This window comes from Doryrhamphus excisus, linkage group LG13 (assembly GCF_037039965.1).
Source record: "Doryrhamphus excisus strain RoL-2023G ecotype Guam linkage group LG13, RoL_Dexc_Guam_v1.1, whole genome shotgun sequence".
Lineage (NCBI taxonomy): Eukaryota > Metazoa > Chordata > Actinopteri > Syngnathiformes > Syngnathidae > Doryrhamphus > Doryrhamphus excisus.
The window spans coordinates 10,389,212-10,404,175 of NC_136369.1; the positions used below are offsets into that span (position 1 = coordinate 10,389,212).

General features: G+C 41.1%; 2 long non-coding RNA genes across 2 annotated transcripts in view; both read right to left on the reverse strand.

Moving 5' to 3' along the window:
• Nucleotides 1–9,366, reverse strand: part of LOC144901630 (uncharacterized) — a 30,481-nt gene extending 21,115 nt beyond the window's left edge. The window contains exons 1-3 of the long non-coding RNA XR_013629687.1: nucleotides 9,320–9,366; nucleotides 7,593–7,657; nucleotides 5,364–5,506 (exon numbers count right to left, since the gene is read on the reverse strand). This is a non-coding gene — a long non-coding RNA (uncharacterized LOC144901630). The remainder of the gene's footprint in view (nucleotides 1–5,363; nucleotides 5,507–7,592; nucleotides 7,658–9,319) is intronic.
• Nucleotides 9,367–9,705: 339 nt separating this feature from the next.
• Nucleotides 9,706–13,858, reverse strand: LOC144901631 (uncharacterized). Its single transcript, XR_013629688.1, has 4 exons — nucleotides 13,516–13,858; nucleotides 12,807–12,941; nucleotides 10,183–10,311; nucleotides 9,706–9,727 (listed from the first exon to the last, which is right to left on the reverse strand). It is a non-coding gene; the product is annotated as an uncharacterized LOC144901631 (long non-coding RNA).
• Between the last annotated feature and the right edge of the window lie 1,106 nt (nucleotides 13,859–14,964).

A 14,964-nucleotide genomic window follows, 5' to 3' on the forward strand; every position in this document is an offset into this window, starting at 1 on the left:
CCTTCAGGGCCTATTTAGGAAGCCTTGCGTAGTCCGTCCTGACCACAGGTATTGATTGTCAGCAATGGCCGTGGTGTGGGCGACGACTTAAAAGCCTGTATGCGCCCTCACACGGAGATGAAAATGAGACCTCGGTGTGTAATGATGTGTGCATGAGCAAGGAGACGAGACCACAGAGACAGAAAAGACGCAGAAATTAAATCATTGCTTTGCTCTTTCAGGAGAGACATATTCCAGCTAGCCATGCTTGGCTGCTTAATGCAGGATCTGTTTTTGAGAGGAAAATTAAAAAGTGTGCAGCGACATAGTGAAAGGAGAAAGGGGAGATAAATGGCTGTATGTGGAGGCGGTAAATGAGAGCATCCTGATGCAGAGAGCTGTGAACGGATGTCCCTAATGGGGTAAGGCTGATGTGAGCTGTCTGGTAGCTGACCACCGCGCTTACGCACAGCCTTGCTCCCTATAGTCCACACCAGACCCTCGCAGCACTGAAATAACCACACTTCATGCTAATTGGCAGAAAACGGTGGTGCATAACAAACTGAAGAGTTATAGGTCTAATTTGAAAGGGGGTGAAACAATAGATGAAATGCTTCTAATCATAGCAGGCATTTTCAAGTCTGTGAGCCAGGGGCCTTCCTCTGCCTCTGGGGAGCAACAAACCTCCACTGCACTTTATCTTTAACTTGCACATCCACATTTTACTTTATGTTATCATTAGTAATAGCTGTAATTTTGATGAAGTCCCTATAAGTCAATTTTGTACTGTACTTCTGTCTGTAACTGAGTACCCAATTTCCAGTAAGGAATATAATGGTGAAAAGGATGCAAGTAGGGTTGCGGTGTTTATTGCAACACAACTGAAATGATAAATATAAGACAAAAAATAGCAAATTCAATCCCTCAATGATTGTGAATTTGAGTTACAGTTTTAATTTGTGGGTTGTCATCAACCATACCAAAATGACACTTCCTCTGTAAAAAAAATTGTGAACCAGGTTAAATGAACTCTATGGTAGGTGTGAAGGTGCCACTTACTGGCACTGTATTGTTTTAGTAATGCAGACTGCACCAAAAAAGTCAATACAACTTGGAATAATCAAATACATACAGTGGATCCCTGTAAATTTGTGTACATCATTGCAATGTTAGAAAATCATTTTTTTACTTTGTTTGGTGGTCCTTGAACACACCATTGTGAGGTGGGGAGGTTTCTGTAGCTGAATCTAATCTAATCGTTACAAAAGTCACTCTTATTGCAAATGTTGATCAAATATTGGAATGTCTAGTTAACAGTAGGGTTTAGGGGGGTGATTTTTATGGACATTTCAATAACTCGAGCATTTTTTCCATTAGTTGGTGTTCTGCAGCGTAACCCCAGCGAAAAGTGGGGATCTACAGTACTGTATGTGAAACTGCCACCATAAGTACAGTAGAACCTCAAAATTAACGGGTATGCTGGAACCTATCCCAGCTGTCTTCGGGCTAGAGGCCGAGCACACCCTGGACTGGTCGCCAGGCGATCACACGGAACATATAGACAAACATTCACACTCACATTCATACCTATAGACTGGAATAATAATGTGGGAGGAAAACCCACTCACGCACAGGGAGAACATGCAAACTCCACACAGAGATGCCGGAGCGGGGAATCGAACCTGGGTCTCCTATCTGTGTGGAGCATGCTCGCTAACCACTCAACCATCATATGATGTCAGCATGTTTTTTGAAACTTCAGCAAATCTTGGAAGACTTCAGCTCAGTCAGCATCTACTGGCATAATTTTCGAGTGTGCACTTTTTCTTTGGCTTTATTGCAATGCTACGACAAAATTATATTAGTGATGCCAAAGAGGAATAGTGTGATGACAAGCAAAGAAAAATTAATTGACTGCATCATAGCTCACTACAGTACAATACAATAAGTCATAAACAAAGAGAACAATACCAGTAGCTCAACTGTTTAGTTTGAATGTGAAGACAATCACCTCCCAGGCACACACAGGCATCCTCCCTTTGTTCATTTGTGTTCATAACGAAAACACAATTTGTTGTTTTAATCTTTTACTATACATTTGTTAACTTCTTTCAACAACATTCTTATCTATATTATCAGTTAAGAATGATAACATTTAATTGACAGTATTTTAGGTTCTGCGGTCGACTAGCAACTAGTCCAGGGTGTAACCCCCAAGAAATTGTTGAGACCAGCCCTGGTAGAAAGAACACCTTGTACTGCCTTTTAGGTTCATCTTGGTAGCCTCATTAACAGCCTCCTCCCTACCACCATTAAGACATTGGTGCTGAAAATAATTGAAGGACAGATTAAAAATAAATTAAGAAAAATGCATTGCAGAATGCCTACACAGGCTTCATAAATCACCGGGGCAAAGCCAGAGCTGGATTGCCATAATTAACTGCAGACTATTTATTTTATCCTGACAGTATAAATTATAAGTCAGACACAGAGATTATATTAGGCTTCTCTACCATGTGGAACTGCTGAGGGGTGAGTGGAATATTTGAAGAACACAGACAAAAGAGAGTGAGAGAGATAATACAGTATATAGAAAGGCAAACATTATGTAAATGCATACAAAGCAGAAAAGATACTATTTGTATCGTGTTGAGAACGTATTTACTGAAGCAGTGCACAAAGAAACACACAACATAATGAAACACATATAGTTGATTAAATAACTGAATTGTCATGAGAACAGGACACATTTCAAGTTGTATAAGCAGCAGTGACTTGGTGACATAACATCGGCTCATTCTCCACTGGTGTCCCCAATGCACATTGGCTGTGTCATAACCTGACACTTGACATGCAAATGCAGACCAAAGCACTCCTGCCAATCAACCTCACCCCCCTCCTCCTGACATGTTCGGGATGGGCCTGTTAGTGTCTGTGTGTCTCTTTGCCACAGTCAGTGCTGCCTCCTCGTGGGCACAGTGCCCAGACTGGCACCGAGCCACATCAGTATCAGCCTCTCTCGCTTGTTACATCCTTACATCAGACCGCCTGTGGCTCTTTCCTCTGTCTTTATTCTGCACCACAGCTAGGATCAACACTTTGAAAGTATGCCCTCCAACCACTCAGGGAAAAATAACACAATCACTGCTATTGGGGAACAAATACAACATTTGATTTGCTCGATTATTATGCAATCGCACTGAAGGCAAGTTATTCGTAAACAATTTCACATCAAGGGATCATACCAGGTGCAGCAGGTGCAAGTGCTGGAGTGTGAGCCCACGCTGTGAGATGAATTCTGTTTTGCACATTTTTTATGAATCAACACAAAAGGATGGCAATTTAGTTGTTTGGAAATATTTGCAAAGATGCAGTAGTAAACTGCAAGCCTGGCAGTGGCGCATACACACTAAAACAGGGATGTCCAAAGTGCGGTCTGGGGGCCATTGTTTTTTGTTTTTTTATTGGTCCGCAGCAATTAAAAATAAACTTGCCAAAAGCCAAAATTAGAACAACAGCAAAAATGGAAACATAACCAGCCCTTTTACTAGAATAAAGTCAAAATATTAAGGAAAAAAAAGTTGCAATCTACTGAAAATGATGTAATGTTATGTTATGTGGAAACATTTTCATCTTAGTAGCATAAATTTAAATATTAAAGAAAAACATGTTTAAGTCTAAATATTATGACAAACCAAGCTGATCCATCCACAAAAAAGAATGTTACAATTTCAAAAGCGGGCTGCACGGCGATCTAGTGGTTAGCGCGCAGACCTCACAGCTAGGAGACCAGAGTTCAATTCCACCCTCGGCCATCTCTGTGGAGTTTGCATGTTCTTCCCGTGCATGCGTGGGTTTCCTCCGGGTACTCCTCCGATTTCTTCCCACATTCCAAAAACATGTTTGGTTAATTGGCGACTCCAAATTGTCCATAGGTATGAATGTGAGTGTGAATGGTTGTTTGTCTATATGTGCCCTGTGATTGGCTGGGTGTCCAGGGTGTACCCCGCCTCTCGCCCAAAGACACCTTGGATAGGCTCCAGCACCCCCGCGACCCTCGTGTGGAAAAAGCGGTAGAAAATGAATGAATGAATGAATATTATGAAGAAAAATAACTTTATTTTAGTAGCGCAAAGTTGAAATTTAAAAATATGTTCTTTTTTAAGTTGTATTTTAAATATTTAAATATTATGAGAAACAAACATCCATCTATTTTCTATACCACTTATCACCATGAGGGTCGTGGGCGTGCTGGAGCCTATCCCGGCTGTCTTTGGGCGAGAGGTGGGGTACACCCTGGACTGGTCAGGGCACATATAGACAAACAAGCATTCACACTCACAAAATAGTGGCCCATGCATCCTTTCATTTTTCTGTATGTTGCCCTTAGTATTAAAGTTTTGGACAGCCCAGCACTAGAAGATGCAGTATGATTTCATCTGCATTATAGCCTACAACACAGGTGTGAAACAGAAGACCCGAGGGCCAGAGTCGGCCCACGACATAATTTTATGTGGACTGTAAAAGCGTGGACATGATGCCATAACGTAATTGAATTCTTCATATTTTTTTGACAAATGTAATTTGCTCTTTCAATTTTGACAGAAAATTGTGCCGCACGTAATTGCAGTTTTGCTTCACTTTTGATGTAACAATATTCCATAAATTTGTAAATAATATCAAATGCATGTGGTAATTGTATAAAAATAAGATGAGGTGATTATACTTTTACATGATTTCACATTTACGAGCGGCTCTCTGATGTGGCTTATCATGAAAACAGGTTTGATATCCCTGGCCTCAGAGTTTAGATCCTACTCTGGTCTAAATGTTACCAAAATACCTCTCAGTATCTCAGCATACAACACTTGTATTTTATCTCAGAGTGTGTACTGTCTGCATACTTAATTTTTGTGGTCCGTTGCATGTTATTAGCATGAAACGTGATGCACTTTGGACAGTATAGGGAGGAAAGATTAGCAACCAGTACAGTATGACAGCAAATAGCCCAACACACATGCTTATAGACGTCTAGCTGTGTTATCAAATGCATACCCCCATCAGTGACAGACAAAAACCCACCATAGCATGGGAAACACATTTATAATTTGGTTTACCCGAGTCTGTAAAAAACCTTGCTTGCAGTCATGTTTGTTAAGACACATGGTGAAAATCACCCTGTTTTTCCTCAAGGAAAATAAATATATACCCTTTATATTCTGCACATTGCATATTTCCACATCCTAAACATATTGCACAGGCTCAGAACAAATGTGCATTGCCGCACACAAGCAAATGCATGCAATGAAAAATGACAACAGAGCGGGGTAACTGCAGAGCTGGAATATAATGGTGTGTGTGGAGCAGAGGAGAAATAATCATACCGTGAGGTGGGGGGAAGACGGGCGGTGGGAGGAGCAAGGAGAAGATGAGTCTGTGGCCTGTGGCAGGAGAAATGGAGCTCCACTGACTGCCTGATTCCCAAATACAGCTACACAAGAGCATCCTTCAGCATGGGGCAACACATCTAGATGGAGACACGCACAGATTTGTTGCATATGCGGGCATTCAATGTGGTAGCTATATACAAAATCACAAATCAAATTCTAATTATTAGTTAAAGGCAAGCAGTGGTCTTGTCACTGGCATGCTGTTGCTATGATCAAGCTGCAGTCCCTTCTATGGCCATTGGGTGTCCCTCTTTCCCTTTGCACGCTGTGACCCTGCCTTTGGAGCACCCTCTTCTCCTGAACTCCTATCTCCACATAATATATACACCATCATTTGAAAATGGCAGCTTTTTGAAAATTCACCTTGATTATCAGACATTAAAAGTGACTTCTCCGGGGCTGAGTGTCTGGCTAGGGGGATGGCTGCAGACAGCGGAACAATGCAGCAGGCTTGGTATTAATGCCTGGCTGGGGTGTATAGGGAGGAGAAAGGGACCAGCCCTTTGTTCTCTCCAACAGCCAATTATTTTTACGTGTGCCTCTTTTCACAGCAACAGGAGATAATTTAATTTTAATGTACTCTCTGGGAAAAAAAGGGGGGAAACAATATATACAATACAATATTTTCAAAAAGATAGAGAGAAGATATGGTATGAGCAGCTGAGTGTATACAGTATATGCACACATTTCTTAGGCATAGATGGATGACGAGGGCAACAGGAATGACATCAACACACACACACAGAACAGCATGAATCCCTTCATGCAGAATGAAATAGAAAACAAACACAGCCTCGCTTCCGAACTCATGCCAAAACATAACACGGGTGCAGCCCAACCCTTAGACGAAAAAAGAAGAAAGACACCAAAATAATACTAGGCATATTTCTTTATACAGCAGCGGGGTGCAGTGATGGGGACCACATTAACATGTGCATGCCCCAGACGCGGTGATGAGAAAGCAGACTGTAAAAATAGCGAGGATTCCTGATCAAATGGCATGGAAAATAAATACATACAATTGCTGTCAGTAGGTATGTGGCCAAATATTTTTCTAATTGGAAGGGCACTTTATCTTGATGTCAGAGAAGCCATAAAAATGCACTGCTGTTCCCAGAAGGAGAGGAGCACAGCTTGCTGGTCTTTTATTAGTGCTGGAGCTCTGATATATGCCTGTGCTCCAGGCTTTCATCAGAAACCTGCACCATAAACACACACTGAAAAAAAACAACAAAATACTATCCATTGTAAAAAAAAAAAACCAAGGCAACCACTCCTGAACAATTCAGTTGGTGTACTTTCTAACATGCAATTAGCATACAGAGTACAGATTACTGCCAAAAGTTCTACAACAAACTTTGAATGCTAACAGCAAAAAAAAGGGCATTTTTAAGTTTACAGGTTAACGCGGCGATAACACATCAAGTGTTGGAATGCAGAAGAAACACTAAAATCTTAAAAAGAACAGAGCAAATAAACACTGCTGTGCAACTGCACTGTGAGACAGTATTGTAACAACCAGTCTACAATAAAATGATTTAGCCACAAGAGAATAAGAAAACACACAATGCAGCACGCACACAAAAACATTTGAGCAAAAACTGCAGTTATGGTTCATGCAAAGCAAGTTTCGTGCTCCAACTGACTCAAGCAAACAGACAAAGACAGGCAGATTGACAGATACAAGCACACACACATACATACACACCCACACACTGACAACACAGCGGCTAAATTAAATTTCAGTCCTTGGGCAGACGACTAAACTGCTTGTGTGCAGGTCTCACTCTGAGGCGCAGCAAAAGCAATTCTCTGGAGACGGTGAAATTAAAGGGCAGAATCCAGCTTGTTTATGGTTCTCACTCTCTTCTCCTCTCAATCACATGTTTTATTAGCAATCATTCAGTCCTAAAAGTCAGGCTTTCCAGCAGGTCACCTGCATGATGACAGCACTTGCTGGACTTAGCTAGCACGTACCATTTCTATTTATTCACACCTAAAGCAAAAGAGGCACCGCATCAAGCTCAGAAGAACATGTTTAGAAGAGTAATCCTTACATATATACTGCTTTTCTACGCAGTATAGATTAAATAAAATGTTTCACTCAGGAAAGTCACACTTGACAAGAAATACTAATTATATAGTATATACAAAAATCCTTACCATGACACTCATTTGACTTTAGGCAGCTGTGAGATGCTAGCAGTCAGGAGCATATTCTCGTGAGCCTAACAGACATAATAGAATATAACCATTATAATAACATGGGATACTGTTGGGGCCATAAGCCAAGACAAGCAAAAACCCAGCTATGAACTGCCAACGTCACTTCCTGTCCTGTCCACACTGTCTGCCTGCCACTTAGGTCCCCCAGGGAACACATTTACTGTGACACACATGAGCAGGAGTTTTATTTACATTTTAAATATCTTATTTACTCTCTGTGGATCTAGTATATTGGATAACACAAGTGTAAAGTCATTAAAAGCCGCCATCACAATACAGTCATCCTTCAGTTATCACAGATAATTGGTTCCAGACCGTGATCGTGAATTTCTGCAAAGTAGAATTCAGTATTAAAAAATTGAATATTTTTGTGGTTAGAGCGTAGAAAAGCTGTTTGTGACTTTTCCAAATACAATCTTTACCATTATTAGAGCACTGTAGACATGAAATAACATGCCCATATTCACCTTTACCACGACATTGCTCAACTGTGATGTGCAGGCTACGGGATCACTAAACATTCGCAAGCCACTGAGCTAACAAGTTTGCCTCCCATTTATTTACTTATTTCTAAATTCAATGAAGGGTTTAATATGAACAAACAAGCAAAACAAATGTACCACTTCCACACTTAATGGGAGGAGAACTTCTTTTTGGACATGCAGTGGCTGACTCCATGTAGTGTGTGACGGTAATCCAATGTCATGTCTCAATAATGGAAAATACAACAATACAACAATACTACATTACAAATAATATACTACAATTGTTTTACTATTTGCCTAGGAAATAGTTTTTGGTATTTAGGGACTTAAAAGGGACTTCTGTTAATCACTGAGCAGCAGGGGGCTTGTCATGGCTGACCCCACTGATAGCTCGTGACCAGGATATATACCGTGTATATTTTTTAAAGTGTGTGATGTTCGAAGGATGACTGTATACGTTATGGATATACTGGCCTCCGACATTGGCTGGAATATTGCATTCTAAAGGCATTCCTTTCTAACCTCCAACTGCAATCTGGCTTTGCTGCCTTGTACTCTGTCTAGAAGAAGTAATCTGCTCCTGAGCTGGCAGTTTTAGGATTAAGCAATGACTGCAGGTAAGATACTGTATATGCATCATTAAAGCGGAGAGCACAAGCTGTGCACAAGTTGAGCGACAAAGTCAACAAAAGGTGACAGAGAAGAAATAAACATTAGGCCACCCCATGTGATCACCTCATGCCTTCATACTGGCAAATGCTGCTAATGCTGGAACACTGACTGACTGATGCAGGTATAAATCTTATTACCTGGAGTTGCAAATAAAGTAACAACAATAATACTAAATATTCACACAAGGTAAATAATAATAGGTAATAGAGAACGGATGGATTGATATAGATTCGGATTGATAAAAAACCCTGCAAAAAATATTTTAAAAACAGCTCTCAATAAATTGTTTTACAATTATTAATGATCAATATTTTGTTGCACACCTTCACAAACTCCTCGCGAGTATGCTGGAGCCTATCCCAGCAAATAGACCAGAAATATTTTTCAGTTTACAAAAAATAACTATGAAAACAAAGTTTTTAACAAATGTGAATTATTATTTTCTTTTTCTTGTTATCCTTTTAATGAGCTACCAGTATTAACATGAAAAAGCAGTCAGCTCCTCACCAGAGATGAACTTCACAGCATGTCATTGTAATGAAGTAACTATGGGCCTGCGAACAAAGCACAGTAGTCCATCTTACTATTCCTCATTTATTCTTTCTGTCTTATCATTATCATATCTTACTGTGCTGCAACAAATGCTGGACAAACTGTGCAAAGAACCCCTGCAAATGTTACATCATTTGAGATGTAGATCATAGGAGATCATTGGAGATTTATTTTTTTGTCTAACTGTGGTGAAGTCATTAATGAAAAGAAGCTTAATTTTAGGTACATTGGCAGTTTCTGTTATTTGTCAGCAATGGCTGTCATCTTGTGGTTTTTAGTTTTTACTTACACTCTACCTTCTGCCTTGACGTGGGGGCAAAGTTCAGCCTTTGGTCCACTAGGGCCACCCGGCAGACAAAAATGCTGAAATGGAAATAATTATTTTGAAAACTTTGACCAATATCATACTATAGCAATACCAATACAATAATAAAGCTTCTAGCATCAAATGCATCTTTGCCTTGAGCCCAGTTTATTAGGATCCGCCATCCATCCATCTACGTATTTCCTATGCCGCTTATCCTCACTAGGGTCACAGGTATGCTGGAGCCTATCCCAGCTGTCTTCGGGCGAGAGGCGGGGTACATCCTGGACTGGTCGCCAGCCAATCGCAGGGCACATATAGACAAACAACCATTCAATGACTGCATAAACAGGGATTATCAAAACTTTCCTGCGTATTTTTATAGTACAGTATTCTTCAGTCAATTAAACAAACAGATTTCTCATCCAGGGTGTTACGATAATGTTGTTGATAATGTTGTCTTTGTCCATAAAATGACTTAGATAGAGTAATTCGTAAGGAATACAATACTCACCGATAACTGCCACGCACGTTAGAGCAACATCAAACCACAAAAACAGGTGGGTGGAAGGATCCCAACGTCGACATTACTGATCCAGTAGGCACATCGATCCCAAGGTTGAGTTTGTGATAAGATTGTGACCTGCAAGGATACAACACCTTACCAAGACAATCCCATTCAAATTTCAAGGTTTTGAAATATCTTGTAGTTTTTAAATTAAACCCCTCCAACACTGTCAATCAAAATTATTTTTAGTTAAGGCAAATTATCCCAAATCCCAGCTGTCTTCGGGCGAGAGGCCAGCCAATCACAGGGCACATATAGACAAACAACCATTCACACTCACATTCATACCTATGGACAATTTCGCCAATTTACCTAACATGCATCTTTTTCAAATGTGGGAGGAAACCATTGCATACATGCAAACTCCACACAGAGATGCCCAAGTGGAAAATTGAACTCAGATCTTTGCGGTCTCCTGACTGTGTGGCCTACATGCAAACCAGTTATCCACTGTGCAACTTATTAAATATAATGATGAAGAAAAACAGTTGCAGCAATGTGTCAGATAGACAAACACGGTTTTACATTATATCTGCGGTCTGCGTGTCATTCGTATGGCTTTGCCAGCTGAGCTTGCGGGTTGTCATAACCATCTTGGTGCCTCCTGGTGTAATTCAGCCCGGTGCTGCACTTTGTGTAGAGATATTATGCACAACTGCTACACCTGGAGTATATAAAGAGACAAGCACATCATGTACTTAGACACAAGACACGTGGTAGACAGCTGGGGAAGCACCACAAACTTGCAGAAGTTTTGCTCTTTGTCAGCCCAAATCATAAAAGGCTGGGGATGGATGTAATGCATTGCATTGTACACAATATGTAGTGCAAACAATAATGTTTGAATGCCAACAGCATTAAAAAATATATTTTCCCTGGTAAAAGTCATTCCAAAATGGTTGGAGTTCAAGCTTGAAAACAAGTGTCTCTTGAATAGCACTTCATCAAGAAGCAACATGATGTTAATGCTGACCACATGATCTCTGCCCAACCTTTTTTTTAGCACAGCAATATGTTGTGACACCCAGAAACGTCAGTAAAAACGTTACTGCGCCAAAAGGAAGCTTTTATGTTAACTGTGCCCAGAAGCACTGTTGACTTCTCTGTGCAGCTCCGAGGCCTCTGGGAGGACACATCACACAGAGGAGGAATCCACACCTTCTGGAGGAATAGATACAGTGTGATCTGAACCAAAGTTGGAAAGGATCATGGCTCTATCTATCAAACTGTCTTTGCAAAGGTAACACACACTTTTGTGATTGTTTAAAAACAACGGTTAGAACGAACATTGATAATGTTTTACAAGTGATCTATTTTAAAAGTAACAACACTGTGACTGTTACAGTACCCTGTGGCACGATATTATGCACTTATATCACTTATATCTCATCGGTCACTACTTCTACATAGGAAGGTAGGTGAGTACGTCAGTGAGCAGAGAGGACTCAGCGGAAGGTTTACCATGCAGTGGTGCTAACCACCCTCCTATACGCCAGTGAGACGTGGGGAGCCTACAGTAGATACTGCAAGCAGCTCAACCACTTCCACCTGAGCTACCTCTGCCATCTACTCTGCATCAGGTGGCAGGACTGGATCCCGGACACGGAGACTCTGGAGCAGGCCGGCACCCCCAGCATCTAAACCCTCCGACAGAAAGCTCAAGCAAGATTGATTGGATATGTCACTGGAATGGCTGACAGCCGACTGCCCAAACAGCTGAGAGCTGTCTCAAGGCAAGTATTCAGTAGAAGAAATTATTCAGACAGAAGAAATGCTTCAAGGACTGCCTCAAAGTGTCCTTCAAAGCTATGGATATCAACCTCAACACTTGGGAGTCAGTTTCCCAGCCTGGCAATGCAAGATCACAACGGACGACAGAGGCTTGGAGAAAACGTGCTTCCTGCAAGGCTCAAGCCACCTCCACTTCCATCACATGATGAGAGCGTTGAGCATTTTCTTTAAACAGTAATACAAAATGTACTCGTTTCATACTCGTATCCGGCAAAATTACATCCAGCGACATTGTTCTTCTACGAGCAAACACAGAAGAACTACTTTTCTGGCGTACTGACACAGCATCTCGCTCAGTCCGCCTCACTCACAACGCCTCAGGTCACTACCGAAAGGTAACGTGATCTACTGAAGCTGTTGCATTGTCTGTGAGTTTGGAAAAGTTAATGCTAGTTAATCCAATGAGCTGAAAAGTGGTTCAACTTTGAGATTCCATACTCAAATTAAACATCCGGACAGACTGACGCAGTGGCTACTGGCTTGGCGACATTGCTACGAAAAGTCGTCTAGATGTTAGTCAGCATTGAAAATTTTGAGAGTTTTTAGAGCTGTTTTAATAGAGAGCATTTTAGGGAGAATAGATGGATCCCATGACATTGCATTATTAGCATTATTAATATTTAGAATGCACAGACGAGAGAAAGACATGCAAAAGCCCATTGAAACTATGTTTACCGAGCATACATTTCATATACAATTCAGCTCAAAACCCACTGAAAATGATGTATGATGGGTTGAGGCCTATCGTAAAAACCTAGGCCTTACAGTGATGACCATACCTGACAATGGATGTCTTGGACCTGATGGCCTGGCTCTGTGTTACCTTTGGTAACTGCTGCTATGTTCGTCAGAAGGCTTTCAGTTTTCCCACAGTTCAAAATGCGACTGAGACATCCTTGCTCCTGGAAGACCAACTATTGAACCACAAAAGGAGGCAGGGCAGTGAGAGGAGGAGGGAAATCAATCCACTGAACCTATCCTCTATACGCAGGCAAGATTCACTGGAGAAGTCGCCAGCCTATCCTAAAATGTAGATTATAAGAAATAAAGAAAAGTCTAATCAATAATTAGATACTGAGCTGCTTGTTTTGCATAAGGAAGAATGACTAGAAGGTGTTGAATTTTTGCATAACATCAGCGTCTAGCTTCTGCTAAATTAAATTTACACAATGATATGGAACTTTTCACAAAAAATAAAGTACATTATACTGTAAATGGAAAATATTTCAAGCAATTTAAGGAAACATACTGCATTCATTCACATCACCATGGTGCCGATGACGAAACACACGTCATACAGATGACGTGGCTGCTCCAGTAATAACACAAATAAACAGGCCACTAATTAATATAATGATGCTCTGCTGGATCACATGAGAGAATGGGGTGGAAGGGGGGGGAGAGCGAGCCAAACATGATATGTGAGAGAGAGAGGACGAGAAGGGAGGGAAAAAGGAAAGGATGGTAGCAAGAGGAAGGCAAACAGACCTAGCATTGTCTTCACTTGGACCCTTTGCAGCATTGGCCATCGTCTTTGGAAACAGGATGATGGCCAGACAAAATGGACATCCAGATGGGAAGCAACAAGAGCCATTTTTCTGAAGCATCTGCAAACAGCCTTGGCATGTATTCCATGGAATAAAAATGTTTAAAATCATGGACAAAAACTCTTTTCATTTATTTCCTGTTCAAAGCATTGGTGTCGTCTCCAAGTCAAACAAAAGATCTTGTTGTTATTCCCCAATTATGACTAAAGATTATGCAAAAACCTATTTTGCAGGTTCGCTTAAAACACGTCTCATCTGTTAGCGCGCTCTTTCTGTGTGCGATCCACACGATAACCCTGGTCTTGCTGTCTTTGCCTCACAATCGCTCCCTCTCTCTCTATTCTCCCCAACTGATCAATACTTCATTTAAATCCTGACATTAGCACACTAATAATGGCCAAAGGAGGCGAAAAGAAATAAAAAGTAATGCGTTATATAAGTGACACAACAATGGGTGTTCTAAAGCAGAGGGTATGGTATTTCAAGGAAATATGATGTGAAAAAACAAGGCACTACTAAATGCATGTGTGGGAAGGCTGCACTGCTGCATTGTTTTGATTTGAGCTCCTGAGCCGAACACTGATCAATACGCATTTAAATCCAAGCTGTGGAGACCACAATATCTCGTCTCATCAAAAAAAAAAAAAGAAAAAAGGCAAACACGCCATCCCAATTATCATCTCAAATGACTGGTGTCGGGGAGACACAAGTCGGATGCTGATAGAAGCATATTTCATATTTATTCAGCAGAATTTTTACATTAGTACCTGGGCTCATAATTGGCTAATATATATGCACGCTCACACTTTTATCTATTCACATAATTCACAATGAGCACAATCAATACTGCTCTCGCCATACTCCGCTCCACACTCATAAAGTGTGTCTGCATTAGATCATATAATAAGCCGTTCAGAAAAACCCAGACGAGACCAGCTAATTTCTTGGGGCTCAGCGAAATTGCCAGCAAATGCAACTAGCTAATCTTCCCACTCGTCATTAAACCCGGATATTTACCTGAGGAGCTGGGAAGTCACGGGCCTGTGCCAGAAAGACGTATTTCATTGGAGTCTCATCCGATTGAGATAACTGAGCAGATGCTCCTCCAGTCAGGTTTCCTCCATTGCAAACATGGACGAATGGAGTCAAGGATGAGACAGAGCGAGAAGCGAGAGCACAAGCCCAACACTTGGTCAAAAGTGGTTCGAAATGGAGGCAAAGGGGAAGATCACGCTGGGGAACATTCACTTACACATGGTCTGGCGCCAATGTCGACCAATGAGCAATTAGGAAGACAAGACTTAGGTTATTGATCCGGGATTCAGGCTTTTTTTTTCTCAGGGCTAAAAGGGCTGCCTGAGGTTGTGTGATGGTTGCTACAGCTGTGGGC